This window comes from Coffea arabica, chromosome 7c, assembly GCF_036785885.1.
Source record: "Coffea arabica cultivar ET-39 chromosome 7c, Coffea Arabica ET-39 HiFi, whole genome shotgun sequence".
In the NCBI taxonomy this organism is placed as follows: domain Eukaryota; kingdom Viridiplantae; phylum Streptophyta; class Magnoliopsida; order Gentianales; family Rubiaceae; genus Coffea; species Coffea arabica.
Window position 1 is genome coordinate 16,760,342 of NC_092322.1, and position 22,112 is coordinate 16,782,453.

General features: G+C 35.6%; 2 long non-coding RNA genes across 7 annotated transcripts; one reads left to right on the plus strand and one right to left on the minus strand.

The window, feature by feature from the left end:
* Nucleotides 1-10,359: 10,359 nt before the first annotated feature.
* LOC140010778 (uncharacterized) lies at nt 10,360-12,753 on the minus strand. The gene is made up of 2 exons (XR_011817925.1): nt 12,205-12,753; nt 10,360-11,832 (listed from the first exon to the last, which is right to left on the minus strand). It is a non-coding gene; the product is annotated as an uncharacterized lncRNA (long non-coding RNA).
* Nucleotides 12,754-14,068: 1,315 nt separating this feature from the next.
* On the plus strand, nt 14,069-21,211 carry LOC113697853 (uncharacterized). 6 transcript variants are annotated; one of them, XR_003450033.2, is made up of 6 exons: nt 14,069-15,102; nt 16,897-17,006; nt 18,896-19,093; nt 19,214-19,686; nt 19,892-20,025; nt 20,769-21,211. It is a non-coding gene; the product is annotated as an uncharacterized lncRNA (long non-coding RNA). The 6 variants fall into 6 exon arrangements; XR_011817926.1 differs by lacking the exon at nt 20,769-21,211 and adding an exon at nt 17,140-17,359 and having other exon boundaries at nt 19,892-20,209; XR_003450032.2 differs by lacking the exon at nt 20,769-21,211 and adding an exon at nt 18,023-18,311 and having other exon boundaries at nt 19,892-20,209.
* The last annotated feature ends 901 nt before the right edge of the window (nt 21,212-22,112 follow it).

Here is a 22,112-nt window from a genome sequence, read left to right on the forward strand (position 1 = left end):
TTGAGTCCATTTCATCATTCACAGCCTCTTTCCAAAATGCAGCATCTCTCGATTTCGTAGCTTCATCATATGTCTTAGGATCGTCCTCTACACTCAACAAAATTGGAGTTTTATTTAGTAGAGAATCTCTATTTCCTTTTACTAGAAAAACAATAGCTTGAAGAGACACAAAGTCGAGGGGCAATTGTTTTTTTTTTCTTTGTCTTTGACTCCTCCTAGGTTCACTAGGAGTATCAATTTCTTTCATTTTTGTACCACTAGAAGAGACTGCATTTGGAGAGGGTGGACCTATAGTGACTGTTGAGTTTTTAAGAAACTTATCTTCAAAGAACTCAACATCCCTTGACTCAACTATTATATCTGAACCAAGATCAAGTAGTCTATAGGCTTTCGAATTTTCTGCATAGCCAACGAACACACTTTTAAGGGCTCTAGGTCCCAATTTAGTCCTTTTATTATTAGGGACCCTATAGTGGGCTATACAGCCCCAAATCTTTAAATAAGACAGATTTGGTTTTCTATTTTTCCACACTTCATAGGGAGAAATTCTAGTTTTTAAGGAAGGAATTCTATTATGAACATGACATGCAACTAACAAAGCTTCACCCCTCAAATTATTTGGCAACCCTGAACTCACAAGCATGGAATTTACCATATCTTCAAGAGTTCGATTTTTCCTTTCGGCCAAACCATTTTGTTGTGGTGTATATGGTGCACTAGTTTGGTGTACAATTCCACTTTCTTCACAAAATTTTGAGAATTCACTAGGGAAGTACTCACCCCCTCTATCACTTCTCAAAATTTTAATTTTCTTATTCAATTGATTTTCTACTAAAGCCTTGTATGTTTTAAACATACCAAATACTTCTTCTTTGTGTTTCATAAGATACACATACACAAACCTAGAACAATCATCTATGAATGTGACAAAGTATCTATTTCCACCTCTAGTTAGAAAACCATTGAATTCACACATATCAGAATGCACAAGATCAAGCATTTGTGTTTGTCGTTCAACTTTAGGAAAAGGCAACCTTATAATCTTGGCTTGAACACAAGTTTCACATTTCTTATTTTCAAGGTCATTATATGAAATTAGGCCATCTTTAGACATAAATTTCAATACCTTATGATTCACATGTCCTAACCTACCATGCCACAAAAAATAAGAACATGAGAAGAAGTAGAAGCCAAAGAGTAAACAGAGATATCATTCACTTTATTAATACTCAACTTGAACATTCCATTACAAGAATAGCCCTTTCCTACAAATACACCATTCTTACAACCTTCAATCCCTTCTTGTTAAGAATGTCCGCAGACACTAAATTCTTAACAATGTCGGGAACATGAAGTACGTTGGTAAGGACCAACTTTTTACTGGATGTGAATTGAAGATGCACATCCCCTTTGCCATGAACCTTGGCTTTCACTCCATTTGCCATGACAACTTCATGACCTTCAAGAAGTTCATAACTCTTGAACTGATTCTTATCGTTGCAAACATGAATTGCAGCACCAGAATCATACCACCAATCCTTTGAAGGCGTAGGTGTTGTCATATGAAGTTCAGTCACCATACCAAGAGTCATCATTGCTACAATTTCTGCATACTCATCAACAAGATTAGCACTTGGAGCAACATTTTTCTTTTGTTTCTGGTTGAGTTTGCACTCGGCCTTATAATGGCCTTTCTTACCACAATTGTAACAATTTCTATTTCTTTTCTTATTGTCTTTTGAATTAGTATTCTCAAGCCTCTTTCTTTTACTACTAGAATTCATTTTCTCTTCAACCATATTAGTCTTAGGAGCATCGTCAACTTCTAGTTTTTGAAGTATTCTAGCCCCTTCTTCAATTCTAAGATGTTTCAAAACACTAGATAAAGTTAAAGTTTCAGAAGTGTGAAACAACTTCTTTTGGTAATCATTCCATAATGGTGGCAACTTAGCAATTATTGCACCAACTTGGAAAGATTCAGAAACTTCCACACTATAATCTTTAAGTTTAGAAACTATCACTTGAAGATTATGAATTTGGTCCATAAGAGAAAAGGAATCAGCCAACTTAAACTCAAAATATTTCTTAATGAGAAACTTATCTGTGCCTTGCTTTTGGGTTGTATACTCTCACTCAATTGCAGCCCAGATTTCCCTTGGATTTCGTACTCCTTGGAACATATCATAGTAACTATCTGAGAGGGTGTTAAGAATGTGACCTCGGCAAATAATCTCGTCCTCTTCACGCTTTTGCCTTTGCTTTGTCACTTCCTCGGACTCACTCTCCGCTGGAGCAGGAATCTCTGGAAGATTCAGATCGAGAATGTAAGCCACCTTCAATGCAGTGAGGAAGAACATAAGTTTGTCCTTCCAACGGTTGAAGTTGGTTCCGGTTCCATCAAGTTTGTCCAACTTAACGAAATCTTGGTTCATAACTTTGATGGCACTCTCTTGGGTAGACTCCATTCTTGTCAATCAATCAAACTTTAAGATTGTAAAAAATATGATATAGAAGTACAAGTGTGTGTTGAGTCAAACCAGAAAAATCAAGAGAGGATTCTGTAGAAATAAGTTTACACAAACGGGGATCAAGACTTGATGAATTCAAGGTGTGTAATCACTTTCCTTGAAGTTTGATTGCCCCCACTATCTTGCTAATCCGGTCTCTGAGCAAAACCTCTAGGATACAATGAATTCTAATTAGACAGCCAAGTAGCAAGTTCTTGGATTTGTCTAGTCAAGAATAAAAATGCTTAAGTTAGTTTTCTGGTATCCAACCCATTGATTTATACACCCACCAAAAAACAGAAAAACTATTAGAAATTGTTCACATGTAACCGTTGGAAGGAACATGAAGTTTCACTGTGAAAGGGTGCTTCAAAAGGTGCAAACCTTTCCTATTTTGCAAACTACCTTAACAGGATCAACGGGTGTAATTTCATCGAAATTTTGTGATAGAATAGTAATGAACAACAATCAATCAAAAGCGGTCAACAATCATTGATCGATGATTAACAGTCGCAGCAGTTGCCACACATAATTTGCAGAAGAAGAAGAAGATCAAAACTACATCATGGTTTTATGTGAAAATTGAAGATTGTTTGGATTGGCCATTTTTTCAAAAACGAGTTTTTCAAATACAATGTTATAGTAATACACAATAATTCAAAAAACATCTCATCCATACAATATATCAAATATTTCAAAAAATTTTTATAGTAAAAATTTTTCATATACACTGCTAGTCTGTGATAGGGTGCTAATTGTTAGTAATTTTATTGCTAATGTTCCCTTTTGTCCCTGCCAAATATTGTTTTAATTGTTAATATATACTTATTTTTTGGTCTTTGGACCTATCTGACAAATGCTAAAAAGGAGATTTTATTGAGAAAAATCCTCCACACGCTAGAACCTCCGGCGGATATACAAGTTGGACCCACATGATGCTATAAAGACTCCATTTTCAGTTGCTGATGGAGAGCTCTTATTATTGGTAGTTAACTTGTACGTGTAGGAGTCCTCCTAGCAAGAGGAAACAAGAAAAGTGGAATTGGCAGGGGCTTTCCTCTTGTACTTGGACTCCCCATTTGTCGGCGGGGACCATGAAGATAGGAAAGGCATTTAGTCATTTGGCTTAAAAGGTAGAAAACATACAGAAGCTGGGGGCGGCTCTTATGCTTAGTTTTTAGGATAGTTTTAGTTTTTCTTTTTCTTTTCCCTTTGTGAGGCGCACGCCTAATGTTCGATAATATTCCCCAACGGGAAAAACATCCCTTATTTCTTGCTTTCTAATGAAAAACTTGATGCCTTTGCAATCAATTAATTTGCATGGAGATTTATTTATGCAGTGTGGCTAAGTATTTCATCTAATCAAGGATCAACTCGACGACGCAGTCCCGAAAATCTATGAGATCTAATTAGTTTTCACGTGTTTCTCAATTTATTAATATTTGCACGTTGTCTACTTGAATTTTCATGGAATTATTTTATTAATTGGATGTCAAGGGCCCGATGTTCAATGTGATTTATTAATCTCGTGCCAATTTAGTCAATTAAATCCGTAATTGTTTGATTGATTAATATTAGTGGCAACTGGTGTGTTTACACATTAGGGGAACGTGCAATCTAATTTAAATAACCCTCGTAGCGTGCTATTGATTAGGGTTAGATTTTTCTAGTTATTAATGCAATTGAAAAATTAATTCCTACGGTCGTACCTAGGAGTATTTCCTGGTTAAGGGTGATCAATGGTCGTACCTTGATTATCAATAAATTAAGAAAAAATTGGTCGTTAAAGTTCATCGGCGACTATAACTAGCCTATTAATAAATTAAGTGAACCTCTATTGCATTAATGATCGGATAAATAAACTATGTCTGAGTAGTTGTATTCTTGGCTAGAATTTATCTATTCTTGATTTAATTTCTGCTATCTTCGTGCTAGTTAATTATTTATTTTTAGTTGAATTGTTTAATTGTTTTTAGTTTCATTCCTGTGAAATCCCCCCTTACCAATTGGAATCTAAAAGAGACAAATATCCTCAGTCCCTGAGGAGACGACCCTACTTGCCACTGTCTACTATTTAGTAGTTTTTGTCAACTAATTAATTATGGTATATCGGATTAAGCAAACTCTTCGGGAACAGGGTGAATCAAACAACCCATTGCACACCTAGAGTCCCTACTCCAGTACCTAGGATTAATTATTGACTACTTTTAGTGGTAGTTAGGTTCTATTTTTATTATTACACAGGCTCGACAACTTGTCAGTTTGCTACAGTAAAATTTTTCAAAAACACCCCAAAAAATAGTTAATCCAAACAGAATGCATCGGTTCAACACAGCTAATCCAAAAACAGACACGTTTTATAGGTTCAAAGTGCAATGTGACACACTTCATAGTTAAAGGGCCAAACTGTATAACTTTATCGTTCAAGGACAAGGTAGGTAATTTTCTAGAATATATATTTCAAAATTTTTAGGCGTTTCTAATAAATATATAGGGGAGAAAACAAAATACATATATGTAGTTGCTATGATTATAAAATTTGTGCATTAATATTAAAACCATTTGTTAAAAGATACCGAGTTTTTCACAAAAAAAAAAATCTTAAACATTGGGATTAATTTTTAACATGTAAATTTAACTTATGCGACATTGTTAAATGGGTTGGGCCTCCATTGGGTATTTGGGTTAAACCTAATAAGGCTCGAGCTTGGCACATGATTAATTGTGGGGTAAAATCTGGTTTGTGCGAAAGTCAAGCCACCCCTATAAATTCCAAAATGATAAGACTTGTGACTTCAACCAACAAGAGAAATGGATGGAAAACTCCTAACTAAATTGGTCAAATTTAGCATTTGTCAAAGCCCATTAAACCCATTAAGTAGGTGAAAACTTTTAAGTGAGCAAATTCGGCATTTTACTAAGGGAAAATTGGGAAAAGAGAACAGAAAGATTGAACAGCCATAAATGGGGTGTAAGTTTTAGGAAATTTTGGCAATAAGATATTAGTTTTTTTTTTTTGAAATGAAGTATAGGTTACTATTCAAATACTTTCGTCGCTAGTGAAATACTAACTAATTTACCCTTATTTGCACATACATGTGCACATACATCATATGTGTGCAATCGAGCATATACGTGCACCTTTTGCGATTTAAATGTGCACAATTGGATGTACACTTATATTAACCAAAGTATATATTTTTATTTGTTGAGGTGCATGTTTCTATTCAATAGAGTACACATTATTACGAGGGTAATTTAGTAATATATTTTTTTAATTAATTTAATTCGTGAATACCAACCCATACTCTATCTACAAATTTTTCAAAAAAAAAAACACCTACTTAAAAGTTTTCAATCTTCTAATTACTTTTTCTTCATATTTTTTTTTAATGTGCCCTACTTACATGACGAGTAAATTCTCAAGAAGTGACATTTTTTCAATATAACTCCAAAAAGTAGGTCGGGAGGGATAGGTTGGATAGCACGGGAAGAGGGAATGTAAGTGAAAAGTTTTGGATTCGAGACCTCATACTTACTCTAAAAAAAAATACTGGTGCATTTCAAACCCTTCCCAAAGGCTGAAAATGCATGTAGTAAATGCAATATTTCTGAAAAGACACATCTACAAATGCATTCTTCAATTTATTAGGCATCCGTTTTTAAAAAAGGTTCACCCACAAAAAATGACTAAACTAAAATCATGACTATGCATTCTTCTATTTACTGGGCATCCACTTTTTTTAAGAAAAGGTCACCTATAGAAAATGACTAAATTAAAATCATGACTATGCATTCTTCTATTTACTATGCATCTATTTTTTTTTAAGAAAAAAGGTCACCTACAAAAATAACTAAATTAAGATGACAACATGTCTAAGTGATAGATATAAATATATGACTTCCTAACATCAAGAAGGTGGACCATCATTTAGTTTGTATTTATCTATCTATCATATAAATCGTACATAGCTTAGAGTAGGATTTTCTTTTAAAAAACTCTGAATTTATCTTTTAAATGAATGTGTTGTCTTAATAGAAATGGCGATAGGGTGGGAGTGGGGTAGGAGAAGTTTCATTGCCCAAACAATCCCCCTGCCCCCACCCCACCCCCTAGCACCTGCTCCTCCCGTCTTGTCTCCGTCCCGTCCACCTCCCTTGTGGGCACATTTAATTAGTAAAAAGTGTAATTAGGAATTTAGTATAAATATATTAGTATAACTAATCAACAATTTATATTAATATAAATATACAATTATTATAACTAACAATATTAATATGTATATATATTAGTATAAATATATTAGTATAACTAATCAACAATTTATATTAGTATAAATATATAGTTAGTATAAACAATTTATGTTTAGGTGGGTGATGGGATCAGAGATAGGGTGGAGGTATACTTCCCTTGCCCCGTTTTTTAGCTGGGGAGAGAAATTGATGCTCTTCCCCATTAATCTCCCGTAGGGCACCTGCTTTAGTTACCATCCCTATGTTTCCTTTTTGAAAACAACGACTATTTTGAGAATTTTACTCCTTACATGACTACACCTTGTTGGCTTTCGACAAATGACTAACTTTGACAATTTTGTCACATTTTTGTACTAAAGTTTAAGGCTTAAGCCAAACCCAATAACCCATCAAACCTAATTAGTAATTTAAAAAGGTTAGGTTGGGTAAGTTGGATCTTGGGTTTTTATTCAGTTCAATTGACAAAACGGAACTTGTTTTGAATTACTTGGATTGCTAAATTCGTGTTTGGAAAAAACAAGTAAATTACTAATAACTTCTTGAGATTTTGCATATTATTATATCACTCTCTTAACATCTTAAAATTTTAAAATAACCCCCTTAGGATTTTATGTAAAACGAAAAATAGACAGAAATTACCTTTGGCTATGGCAATTGTTCCAAACACACTCCACAAAATGCATGGTAAAATTATAATATCAACTTAACCTCCCCTATGGTTTTGCAAAAGTATCCACTTAATCCCTTTATGATTTTGCATATATGGACATAATCCCCTCAGGATTTTATGCATAGTAGTTAGATACTCATTCTATTAGTACCTAAGTAAGGATGGTACAAACATTTTAGCTAACAATGATATGTAGGTAAGAGTGGCAATAGGATGGGATTAGGGCGGTGAAGGATCCCCCACCCCTCGCCCATTGTCAAATAACTCCCCTTGTCCCCCACCCCCCTCCCCCGCCCCATTTCCCCTGCAGGAGAAGAAATCAACATACTATATTTAACAATCTACTTATCTATGAGACAATTTTATCATTTATTCTATTTCAAAATATTCAATAAAAATATGGTCAAGTACTCAACCTTAGACCATTCAACGAGTTGCAAATACTAATAACTAAAGAAGATTAGCAACTTGTCAATACCATGAAATTGACATTAAAACATCCGGCTAAGATGTAATAGGACCAAGTCACAATTGTATGTTCTCAATTATATTATTAAATATAAAGAATTGGATTATAACTAAATTATTATATTGTGTATATATATGTATTATATATACATCTGGAAATATATATATATAATTTTTTTGTATGTGTGAGACGGGGTGGTTGCATGTTGCCCCCCTCCTCACCCCGTTTTAAGGTGGGGGGGGATTTTCTCCCCCTGCCCTGCCCCATTTCTACCCCTGTGGGGTGGGTGCTCTTGTTGCCACCCTTATTTATAGGTTGCTTTTCGGTAAATATCTGTTTTACATAAAATTACAAGGGCTTATGTCAATGTTTTAAAATATTAAGGGGTCATGTGTTAATGTGCAAAACCATACAATTTTATTACTAAAAAAAAGATCAAAAGCCTCTTTGGTGCTCAAACTTTAATGATTTTATATTGTTAATCCTTTAACTCTTAGTCGTATACTTTTGGCTCCCAAATGCATACTTGTAGCCCTTCTCTCAGTTTGAGGAGTTTAAATTGACAAAAAAGCATCACTTGTAATGAACGAAGCAAAATAGAAAGTTTTCATGTTGAAATAGTAAATGAAACAACTCCAAATTAGGGTTTTTAATTTAAAGTTAATTAGGATAAATAATTCGTATGTCTAGAATCGTAATGGCATGAGTAGTTTATCTGCATAAAAGTATTGAAAAATTTGACACCTATTGGGTTTGAATTAACTGGGAAAACTTAAGATAGTGCAAAGTTGAATAAAAAATGTTTGAAGTATTTCATTCCAAAACTTTGTTGATTTGAACTCTCAACACTTGAAGGAACATTTTGGAATAAAATTCAAAAAATATGGTGAATGATGTGTAAAATTACGATAGGACTGCCACATTAATTTGACTTGAGATATATTCTTGATTACTTAAATTCATTAAGCATAAATTTGAACTCTATGGGAAAATCAAAAGGCTATAATTTGATCAAATTTCGACAATGATAAAATAACAAGAGTAAATAATTGTGTCGCACCCACTTTTTGAAGGTGTGAAAGCAGTGTGTAGGAGATGTATGTGAATGTGTGTGAAAGTGAAAATAAAAGGCCGTGGGATTGTGAAATGCGACGGTTTGGCCAAACAAAGGGTTTTAGATAAAAAAGAAGTCGCCACTTGGTATAGAGTTAGGGTGTACCAAGTCACCCAAAAAGTGATTTTTTGGAAAAGAAAAGTAAACAAACCCTTTTTAAAGAATTTTTAGGTCTACGTAACCAAAAAAAGGGATCGGGGGTCACATTTGATAAGGGAGAAGGCAAAAGCAAAGCCTAAGGCACTCCCTCACCCTAACCAAAGCTAGTTGCGTAACTTAGCATTTCTTTTCCTAATTCTTCTACCCAAAGTATGTGTTGCATGTTGGATATGACTAATGGATGCGGAAAAAGAAAAATGCAATCCTAAATCTAAAATGTCTCTTATGAGGCTTTTTGGTCCCAATCACATGAGTTGTGACGGCCAGTAAGGAAAACTCTCATAGAGGTCACGGGTAATGCAAATGAAGTCCCAAATATGAGTGCAAGTGTGAAAATGTAAAAAGAATGCAAAATAAAATAAAATAAAAATACAAATGTAAGTGCAAGTGTGCAAATGTAAGAAAAGTGCATGTGTGCAAATTGAGAAAATGAATGTGTACGTGTGCAAATGGATGAAAATATGGTATAATAGTAGTAAATATATAAGTGCAATTGGGTGCAATTTGTGATGTAGAAAAATAAATAAGTGATAGGAAAAGAAGAAAAATGTGCGAATATGGCATGTGGATTGAGAAAAATATAAATAGTGAGATAATGTGGATAAAGAAAATGAGGAAGTGATATGATAAAAATGAGAGTGTATGAACCTAGAGGAATGCATCAAGTCGGGTACGGGAATGACTCCTAACTTCACGATTTTAATTTTTCCTTTGATTAGAAGGAAGAACTAGCGTGCTAAGGCTATTTTGTAGCCACACTCGCTCGTTTCCCTTACCGAAAGGGGACTCTCAAGTAAATGTACCATATAACTAGCATGAGGATGCAAAAACCTAAGATGAAGGGGAAAGGGTTGGAGGGGCATGCCAAATGCTAGAAAAAACTAAGAAAAATGTATGAAATGTAGTGAGACATGCAAGTATGCAAGTATGTGCTAACGAGAGAGATCCCTAAGGGTTTAGCGTTGGACTAGCCCATATCTATGAATTCCTACTAGCGTTGGACTAGTGGAAAACGGGACAATGAGCCACAACTAGCGTTGGACTAGTGTGGTGACGTGCATTCATCCATCGTATTCATCTATGATTATAGAAAACAAGTAGACATGCCAATCACCTATAAACACGTAGCACATAACACTCAGCATACTCGACTAAATGCAAGAGCCTAATAAAACAAATTAACACGTAGCAACAAAACAAGCAACCAAGCTAATGAACTTATTATATTGGCTAACTAAAACAAATGAGGAAAGGAAAAAAATGAATAAAAATGCTCTCCAAGCCCTATCTATTACAAGCCAAGAGGTGTACACATACCCCATAAAAGAATAACTTAATAAAAGTAAAAGTAAATGAAATAATGAAAGGAATTAATGAAAGGCAAGAAAAGCGAAGCAGACATGCAATTCTCACTTAGCACGTTGGATCACATAGGGGAGAGACAAAAAGATAAAAGAAGTTATACCTCCCCGTTTGTGATGTTAGTAAAGTGAACAAAACTTAACTTGGGCTAGAGTCACCAAAGAAAGAGATAACATGAGCTAAAACCATCAAAGCAAGGGATTAATGCACCAATTTAACGGTAAAATGTAAATAAGACAATTTGAATCCACCAAATCATCGAATCCTTCCTCAATTGCAACTTAAAAATAATCAAATAATGCACAATTACAAAGAAGGAAAATTACCAAGAAGGAAAATTACCGACCAATCCCAAAAATAATCATTGACCAAATCTTTTCAAGTCCAATTAAACTATTTGGGAACTTCAAGAGTCCAAGAGCGAAGAAAAGGTCGAGTAATGGTTCAAATTGCAATATTTTGGGACTCAATTGCAATAAATTGGAACACAATAGGGCCTTAATAGCATGAGGAGGAACATGTGGGCAAAAGTGCAAATTCTTAGAAGATTTTTCCATGCATAATTCACGCAAAATCTATGGAGGAAGCTTCTGCTATCAAATGAATGCCTGCGACTTCAACTAAGTAGCAAAACCAATAACTTTCATAACCAACAATCGAAAACATAGCAGAAAACTATGCAAGTTCTTATGAAACTTTCATGCAAACTTGAAGAAAAATTCTGCAACAGCAAGTTTCGGCAATTGATGAAGCTTTTTTAGCAACAAAACTAGCTGCAACTTTCATTTTTCCATTGTCATGCTCAACGCAAGTGATGCAAGCTAAACAGAGACAGCATTCTTTCACCCAAAATAACCAAACATGCATTGTATCATTTAGACCCAGTCCTATACTCTGCATTCCCAATGATTTTCCAACCCAAATCACGCACAAAGGAAACCAAAAGAAACAGCCATGCACTCTTTCGCAGATCCATTAGCCAGCCCAGATTTCAGTAACCTTTTGTTAGTCGCCTAGATGTGAAATGAGAAGCAACCCGTGCGAAATCTACCAATTCCACAACCACAACCTAATGCCGCAACTTCAAACTATCTTTATTAACATTATTTAGCACAAAATATCTATCCCAGGAGATCCAACGAAACAACTAGAAATGAATAATGCAGCAAAGATAGAAAAAAAAAAAAAACAACTTGCGGCAATTTTCCAGCCATGGCTCTCTACCCTTGCCATGTTCATCAGATGTATCCTCCATCCGAACACAGCCCAATATCCCAATCCATCATCAAACCGCAATCTTAAGTAAGAAAAAAAAAACGAAGTTCAACATCCGAACATACAAACAACAAGAGAAAGAGGATCAGCCAATAACGAGGCGTCAGCACAAACAAGCCCGAATCTTTTTCCATTTCCTGAAATTTTTATGCATCAGATTCGGATGACATGCGTTTTCTTAGCTGGGTTTTGTCAAGATTCAAGTTCAAAGCATACAAAATCTAAACAACCCAACCCATGAAATCGATATATACTGATGTAAAGAGCAGCGAACGAATCCACTATAAACCAAACATTCAACAAGCAGCCCACGGAAAAAATGCAGTAGCAAGGATTTCCAATATTCTGATCCAAATGTCACACTTATTTGACTAGAAAGGGCTGAAAACATCACCTTACTCACGGACAAAGCGTGAGATAACCCAGGAAAATAACTCAAATGGAGCGACCGGATTGCTGAAGTTGCGTCAGTGGCTTTGAGTTCGCGGTGAGGACGGTGGTGATGAAATTTCAACTTCCTTTTCTTCTTGTTGTTTTCCCTTCGGCCAGATAAAAGCCTTATTTCAAGTCCTCCTCCTCCTTCGTTTTTTTCTCTTTTTTTTTTTCTTCTTTCCTTGTCTCCAACTGCCACCCGAAACTCACTCTCTAATTCCTCCTCCCTCAGTTTCAATTTTTCTCTCTCTCTTTTAGCTTTCTCAAACTCTCCAATGGAAAACCCCCTCCGCTCTCGTTTCTTTCTTGCTCTTTTCGATACCTTCCCTCACCCTGGTTTTCTTTCCTTTTTTTCAGATTCGCAGCCGTCACTAGATGCCCCCTCTTCTTGAACCCTTAGCCTTTTCTTTTATATCCCATCCAAACCCCTTAAACCTTATCTCAATGACTCTAAAACAACCTCAGCTCCTCCCCTTCTTGTTAGCCGTAGGATCTGCCAGAAAATGGTATATGTTTTCACGCTGCTGATGCGGCTCTTTTCCCTTTTTCTTTTTATTTTTAATAAACAACAAAGTTGCGATTTTTCATTTTTCTTTTCTTTTCTTTTTTCAATCAATAAATAGTAAAAGGAAACAAAACATATTTTTAAAGAATAATTTTCTCTTTTTGACAAATTTTATGCTAAAAAATCTTACAATAAAAATAAAGATAAATGGCCAAGAGGGCAAAAACTAATACGAAATAAAAAACTAAAAATAAAGTAATAGATAATAATAATCTAAAATGCTAAAAGTGCCTCAAAACAAGAAATAGATAATAGCTATACTAAAACAAAAATAAAATAAAAAATTAAATAAATAAGTTGAAAAATTTGGTGTCTACAAATTGCAGTGGTTAAGACTTGATTGAGAAAAAAGAAGTTCAAAATGATATCGTTTTGAGCTAGTTTCACTAATTAGAGTTAACGCTTGACCTAGTTCCACTAGATTAACGGTTTCAAATTGATGGAAGGGCCATAACTCATAAGCATATGATTTTAATAGTTCATGGTCTAAAAATATACAAATGATAATTGGATGGCTAAAATTATTATAGATTGTTAAAATTTGAGGGTCAAAACTCAAATGAACTTTTTACCCAAAAAAATAACAAGACTAAATTTTAAAAAAGTTCAAAAAAAAAATAGAGGTGCGCGCGCCTTTTTTTTTTTTGCCTGTGCTCTCAAAATTCTAAACAGCAAAACAACTAACAAGCTGCTCCTCGTCTCAACCGCACAAACCACAGACTCCATTCAAATCCATCTCTCTCTCATCAGAATTCGATCCCGCAGAAACCGTAGGAGCGGGGACTTTGAGCACCTCTCTTTTCCTTCTGAAATTTCAAAAATCTCCCCTAATTTCAGCTATTTTTTGCATTTGTTTAATTTGCCTCGCGTACCTGCGTAGCCAACTTAGATATCTGGTTCCGATTGAATGTGATAGAATTCTGTGAATTTGATGTGCCGACTGGAATGTGATAAAATTCTGCGTTGAATTTTTTTTTAAGAATCTCGATGCCCAAATTATGTTTGCAGAAAGTCCTGGCTCAAATTATGTTGGCCAATTTGTAGCATTCTTAACCTCCCCTCCCCCTCTCCCACACCCCAAAAAAAACAAAGATTTATATGTGAACTCTCTATCTTTCTGACTAGTTTCTCTCATTAATTTCTTGTTTAAAACTTTATTTTGGTAAGGGTTAATAGCTCATCAAGAGTAAATTGGTAGGGGTTAGGTGGGGGGAGAAAAGGAGGGGAGGGGGTGGCAGCGGGAGGGAGTAGAGGGCAGTGGTGGGCCTGGGTGGGGAAGAGTGAGAAGAGAAGGGGGCAGAGGTGGAAGTTGGTGAGGTTTCTAGAGTGTTAGTTTTTTTTTTTTCCCAAGAAACACCACGAGCAACACCCAATTCAAACGGGCCTTTAATCATATTTTCTATTAAGTAGATGTTTGCTTTCTTTATTCCTTTATCTTGATTGGCTGTTAAGAACACTGCTGCATCATATACTTGCATCGATTGTGGACGAAGGACTTCAGTTCCATATCGTGCACAAGGCTTTCTCCTTTTTTTTCTGTGTAAAAAAAAGCATTAATGTAAAGTTTAAATTGTAGTCACCTTAGCTAGCAAGTAGGTCTGCAGGGTAGAATTGTACGTGTTCAAATTCCATTGTCTGTACACTTGTCCCGTGTTGATGTGGTGAACTAATTTAGATTCCTAAATTAAGATATTAGCAAGGTCATATGTTTTGCTCATAAGAGTTTAGATGGACTTAGCAGCATCAACTAAGTGAATTTACAGAAATCATAGTCTTATAGAGAGTGGAAATTTTGGGTGGAATGTAGCGAGGATGTAAATCTTTGTCTTGCTTTCCTTTTCCCCGAGTCCAGTCTCCTATTTCCTATGATCAAAACACTTAAATTATATGAAGTTTCTCCTCAATAATCCTTTCCTTTGTTTCTCAATATATTTCTTTGACTTGTATCATCCTTTATACTTCCTTTTTGAACTAATGTATAGGTCTAGTTATCTCTTATAGCGATACCAGTCCTCTGATACCAGATTTTGGATCCAGTGAGTACAAGTTTTTCGATGGGACTTAGCTAACTATATTTTGGATGTCTTTGTTCTTTGTTCTATTCTAATTGCATGCTGCTATTTATCGGCATTGACTAATGCAGAAATGCAGATTTATTTATAGAGAGTTGCCATCCCAAGTAGCTCAATCGTGGAGGATGGAGATGGGTGGAATACTTAAAGGCAATCCAGTTCCAGTTTAATAGATGCAATGCTTTTAGGCCTACTTGAGCTATGCGAGATGTAAATGGATAAGGTATGGAAACAGAGCATAGCAAACCATTGGTTATTTATGTTGCTGGAGTTGAACAATCATGTTTATACAGCTAGAATAAAATACCATTAAATTAAGGACATCCACTTTCTTCTTTTTATTTTTGTTTCTATTTTTTTCCTCTTTGATATTTAATGATATAAAGATAAGCTCATACTTCTTTGATGCACAATTCTGGTATGATGCAACTCAACTGGACAGCAGGAAAGACCTGGAGTTTCCAACATTACAATTTATGTAAGAAAAACCATCTTTTGACAGAAATGCTTCGGAAATTTAGTATAATAGTAGTACAATCCATTTTTACTTCAGTATCACACACAGGGAGATAGGGAGAACCCTCATTATTCTCTCTCTACATTGAGTTCAAGCATCACCACTCATAGCTAATGACATAATTACCAGCACACGCTCATGAACTATATTTATTGATAGTTGAACAGATGAAAGATTTCACATCTTCTGAGCCTTCTCTTCTACAGCTCCAGCACCAAGTCTGCAGTTTAATCAATACAACAGTTAGATTGATGTTTCATACCAAGATAAATACGTATTTTTTTTAAACTTACAGTCAGCATCAGTTTTGATCCAGTGCTCCCTATTAACCATTACACGGCCGCTGTCTGCCCGTTTAAAAGATAGCACAGATTTGGAGATTTCCTTCCTTAAATCGGACTTGTTATGAGACCTTTTTTTCCCCGTGTCTTCCGCATAATGATTGTTGGACTTGCTGGAGTTTTTCTTGCTTTTGTCTTCATCTGCTTTAATGAACTGCTTCTTGGTTGTGAATCCTTCTGGATGAACTTTTCGGTGGAAGATTTTCATGACCTGCATGGACCATGCAGAGATATTATTAACTCATAATGTTCGCAGTCCTCTTACAGTTACCACAACAAAAGAGTGAACTAGTTGTAGTTTCGTTTCTGTAAGGTAAGTTATAAAATGGCCAATTTTCTGTTGGAAATTCATCTGAAATCTTCTTCTAGGGATTCTTAAATTTGTGGTGTCTTAGATCCTACCTCTCAAAGTACACAACTTTGTGATTCCACCTTCATAGGACTTTTATACACTTATTATATATTGACCTGTTTGAGGTAGTGCATGTTGCTGCCTAAATGTTGACCAAGAGTCTTTCATCATTTAGATCACCATGATTAATTCCATTTGCCTCAGATAATATAGACTCTGACATATTAAATAGATCCGGTCATTGGTGCTGTCAAGTTATTCTGCATGTTCAGGAGGCATTTAAGTTTTTGCATGACTTAGGTCATAGAGATAATTGTGGGCCATAGAGGTAAGACTATTTTTGCGAACAATCCTTTCAAATGGAAGAAAGAAGTAAAATCTATGAAGGCAATTATGAACCTAAAGAGCAAGAACAGGTTTGGCCCCATTTAGCTCAGCTCGTTATGGAGATATAAGACAGGAAAAAAGCCATCTTTAGGGTTGCACTGACCTTAGCAACCTTGCTATAGGAACAATTTACCAGTTCAATTAATGTGGGAAATGATTAGAGCACTTAGTATATGATACCAACCTTAGGGAGTTTCCTCTTGATAGCTTCAGATTCAGTTGTTTTTTCTGCGGAAGCAGTTGTACAACTACTTGCCGTTGACTGAAGCTTCTTCAGAATCTTCTTTATGAAGTGTGAAGCATGCCGTTTCTTAGGTTGATAGTCTGTGCAGTCATACTTATTTGTAGACTTCTCACAACTGGTGTCAGTTCTCCTGAAGAGCTCCTCAAGTGATGTCTTTTCTTTCTTTGGCACTGCAGCCATTTCGGGCAATTCAATGGAAGAACCAAAGAGATACGTTTGCAGTGGACAAGTTGTTGAATCTGCCAAGTCTTCTGCATCTGTCTCATCATGCTGCTTGTTGCTAAAGGTAATGATGCTTGCTTGACTGCTTCTTGCTGATGATTCATCAGCAACTTCTTTGGCTTCGGCTTCAAGGAACTTTGCTAGCTCATTGTTTATTAGCTTGAGTTCATCTTCGGTTATCTTTACTTCTTTGTCAGTCATGTTTTCAAAAGGCTTTGGAAATGTCGGTGTTGGGGGCTCTGTGTTTAGTGATTCTAAACCTAGAGTACCAATTGCAAGAAAACCATGGAATAGCTCATCGGATGAGTCTTCTTGGAAGGACTCTTCAATTCCGTTTCCCGTGATTTCGTTTGAGAACCTTCCACATATCCTGCTTGGCTGTCCTGACTGTGCAAAGCTATAGGTGGGCTCTGCATGGTAAAGCTTCTCATCAAATGGCTTCCTTGCCGAGTAGCAGTTAGGAGGATTTCCTGAAACAATAAATTTGAAGGTTTCAAAAGAAAGGACTACGAAGAATTGTTAGGACTTTTCTGTGGTTCTATATCATTTTGTTTTCTATTACATGTTGGATTTTGAGAGTCAACTCTCTGGCTTACGTTCCAGACAAAATAAAGTACTAGAGAAGGGGGTAGCCCCTTATAAGTGATCTATAAGGTTCTTATGACTTACCTGCAGTTAGTATTGGAATTTTAGTCTTTCTGTAGAAGTTTACTAGCTGATAAAAAAAAAATCCTCCAAGGGAGATGTTAGCTGCCAAAATAATGTGATTGAACAGTTTTTTATCCTTGATCTAGGTTGTATAAATTCTTTCAGTCCTGGTGAGCTGAGAACTATGAAAAGGAAGAAAAGAAATTCAGGAAATGCAGATGAAACTTGTGATTGATTTGGAGCTATATTGCCATAGAATGGAACATGAGTCAATTACCAGTTGTAAAATTCATCATTGGGTCTGCTCTGTTTTGGTTTAGTTTTCGGTGCATCCATCCTAGTAACTGTAAAAACATATAGTCAGAAATCTTTTGCGCATACATTGGAAATCTAAAGGAATGTGTGCTAACCTTCATTGTCAATCTTCTTTAGAAGGGTTGCTGCAAGCTGACTGATGTTGGAAAGGAGCTGAATGGAGGAAATGGAAGTAAAAAGGGGAATAAGTCCTTGAAAAAGGAAGAATTGATTTATCTTGTAACCATGATTGCTTGTGCATGAAAATCTAGGTTTTCCTAGAAGAGTCTTGGTAGATAATACTGTATAGAGGAGAACATCGAGAAAAGTACAAAACCTGTTGGCCTTCCTTGTCAAAATTGTACTATGTGGCCAAGTTGAGTTGCTGCAGACCCATGTGTTGGTGATGCTAAACTGGGATGAATTGGTAAGAAGGAGCTTGGAATGATTTAAAGTTAGTAAATATAAACTACTATGTTCTTATCTTGTACGCCGTGCCTCTGATAAGTTGGCACTTGCACTCAAGAAACTTTTGCCACTTGGAACCAATTAATGTGATGTCATAAACAGATGTAATTGTGCAATATTTTGTGTGTGAGCATACACTCTGCATGTAGTAATGATCAGTACTGAGCACCAGCATGATTGGTAGGGCATAGACAGAATAATTGGCTAGTTTATAGATTTTCTTTGAGTGGCAAGTTTATAGTTGTACAGGGGTTAAAAAGATTATTGAATCTTGAAAGATATTTTATACAGTAGGACCACAATCTGGGAGTTTAAAATCTGATCTGACTGGCCGACTATCAGGTGAATCATTTTTGTGTGGTTTTATCTAGAGATCCTGATATTATAATTTCTGAAACAATTTCTGGTTTGTGTTTAAGTTCAGAAATCAGTTTCTTAGCCAAAATTTGATAACGAATCTCAACAGGTGTAATTACATGTTTGAAGTATTAATAAGAGAAACTCTGGTCTATTATGCTAATTACTTTACGGATTGCACTGCAGGATTAGTTTTATTCCAAGACTTCTTCCTTCCCTGCACTACATCTTGGTTGATGAACGAAGAGTCTCATGCTGTAGCTTTCTGCTGATTATGGTTTTGATTCATAACTAAAAGAATTCATGGTTTAAGACAAAAAGTGCTGAAGCACACTGGCCGAGCGAAAGTTGTTGCAATGACAGGAATTTAGCTTTTGACCAGAAGTAAGCAAAAAAAAAAAAAAAAAAAAAAAAAAAAAAATGTTTTAGGGCTGCAAGTAAGCAATTTTTAGTGTCATACTGAACAAGTTTATTGCCTCTTATATGGCTGTGACACTCACGCAGGATGATGAAGATGCCTAAAACTGATAGGATTCGAGTGATCAGTTATAGGGAAACTGGAAAGTGTTGCTGAACTCAGCATGGATATCTTGATGCAATGTGCTTGAAGCTTTGTGTACTGCAACAGCCAAAAAGAATGTAGAGAGAAGATCCATAAGAGAGTAACACTAAAGATCCATAAGAGCAGATCAAGTGGTCATTAGCCCTGGAAAAGAAAAATGCGAGCGGCCCTGGTTTTGATGGTCATGATTCCCTTAAGAATGAAGGGTTTCTGGTTTTTGTGGAAAACCACGAATGTTATGCTCTAGATGCAACGGTATAAACCATGCCATCCAAAGATCCTCTTACATGTTGGATGATTGTTGGTCACGTAAAGAACAAGTTTGCTAAATTCATCTGTAGATATGGAGTATATGCAGTTTGCAGATGCAAAACATTTGAAATCAAGGGACAATTCATTGAGAAAACTCTTCATGGTATTTATGAACTTCATCTTTACGTTACGGTTTACCGTATCTGAAAATTGTTCCATAGTTTATTAGTTGTATATTTAATTATACTTCTATATTGTACACAAACACCATAATACCCACGTTGTTTGTGTCTATTTTATATTCCTCTTATGTTATGGTCTGAATAGAGATTTATGCTGTGCACCAACGTGGTTTTTTCCACTTTCAGTACTTCGGTTGCCGACCTGTCGAGGGAGGACGGATGCATTATTATCTTAAACAGCTATCCTTGGAGTTTCTGGTTGCAATTTGCAAGCACGATAATCTCACAGAGTGACTCCTATCAAATCATTTTACAAACAGGTTTGGTATTTTATGCTTAACCAAATGTATTGGAGTTGAATTATTAAGCACAAAGTTCAACGTTTATGGAACTAGGGATAATATTCTTCTGTCATATCTTGTACTAATGCGTTGGTCTTTAATGCCAAAATGCTTGACAACTGACATTAATGATGTGGAGGAGGGAACAGAAAACATTTCATGACTAGCGGTTGCAGATTGAGAAAGATGCCTTTCTCATCTTTTTCAGTACACATAGTCTCTCCTCCTCCTTGGCAAAAAGCATTGTTGCTTCCACTTAATTAGAATGAGCAATAGTGGCGTGATTAGGGAAAAATCATCTTTGATAATATGCTCTTTCTTGAAACCACCAGACACTGGAAACAGCCCCTGGTGTAGGTATGCTGCTAGTGGAGAGTAGTTTTCCACACGCATTTCTGGTGTCATAATGAGTTAACTACCTAATCCTATTGCATGAGACTGATGAGAGTCAAGAGATAAAAAAAAGTTGGGCAAATTCTCAAATGCCAAAAAGGGCTTTTTTTTTTGGCTTTGTCAAGTAGTATCCAAAAGCCGAGATGCAAGTGCCTAAAAGTATAATTTCAGTATTCTCTAAACCAAATGTCGGCATATCCTCCTGATGGTATGTCAGAAAGGTAAGGTGTTCTTGTGAAGTGAATGTGTTCGTGGGTTCATTATTTCACCAAAGGCATATTTCTTTTCTCAACCTAAAATACTAGAAAACGATGCATTTGGTGAATCAGCAAAGTTCGGGCAGAGCAATGTGGAGGGGAGTCCTCGTGCTGTTGTTTGTGCATGGGAAAGGGATGTGGAGGGATCCACAAGTCCGGATCCTCATTTTTAGCTAGCAACCAAGCCGCTAGAGAACACGCCCCTTACCTTTTTTGGTGGACAAAAGGGGTGTCGTTGCGAATCAAAACAAACACAAAACTTCTGCAAAACTTTCTGCAAGAGCCAAGAGGAGTTGATCAGATTTCTCGGTTGTGGAGTCAGTTCGAGTCCTAACCAAGGACAGATAATGACCAGCTTGTATCACTTTTTTTTTTTGAAAAAAAAAACTTTTATTAGGGAATCAATGTAAAGGCTGCCTGATTGAGCACATTTTGGGTAAATTTCATTTGTCCCTCAAAAAACCAATCAAGCTATTGGATACTTGATTGAATTCATTAACTGTTCAAGTTTGCCACGAGTTTCGTTCGATTATCATAAAATTTGAAATTTACATGTAGGATGTTCAAGTTACTTGAGTTTGTTTATCTTGGGGAAGGGAAGGGATAGGTTGGGCGATATAGATGGAATGTAAATGAGAGATCCAGGTTCGAAACTTATTACTCATACAAAAAAAATAAAAATTTCTTGTTTTATTTCAACTTGATATAACTTTATTTAAGTTCTTGTAAATAAATAAACAAGTCCAACTTCAACACATTTTTAAAATTAATAGAAATAAATAAATAAGTTTAAGCACTTAAGTGCTCGATTTAATTAGGCTTGCTTACATGCCTAATTTCATTTTCACTTTTTGGGGATAAACACTAAATAAAAATACTTTAGATGTTCACTGTGAGCAATGGTCTACTCATCAACGTGTGGGGTTTTTGTGTCCTTCACCCTCTGCTGAGTCGTTCTAAAGTATAAATAATCGGAAATTGTGAGCATGCTAACACCATTAGCTTAAACACACATTAGTACTATATTTTTAAAAAATAATTCCTTAGATTGTTTTTGATAAGTATTATTAAAAGTGAAAATTTTGATCCGAAACCTTTAAAAGTCTATTAAGATTCTTTGACCACAAAAAATTAGTCGCATTTTCTTGAAGTGATCAAAGAATAACTCTTAGAGTCCTCTTGCTGCTAAGTTCAAGGACCAAATCCTCGGCCTAGCAGTTGGGAATGAAAATAGTATGGATTGTGAGAACGAATCGAATCTTGAACCTAAGAGTGAGTGAAAAGGGTATGAGAACGGTTGGGAAGGTAAAAAAAAAAAAGTGATAATAAAGAAGAAAAGGAATTAGTACTTTCTTAGTCCAAAATCTATTGTCTTACTTATTTTGTTAGTGATTTAAGGAAAAATGTTCTAAGAAA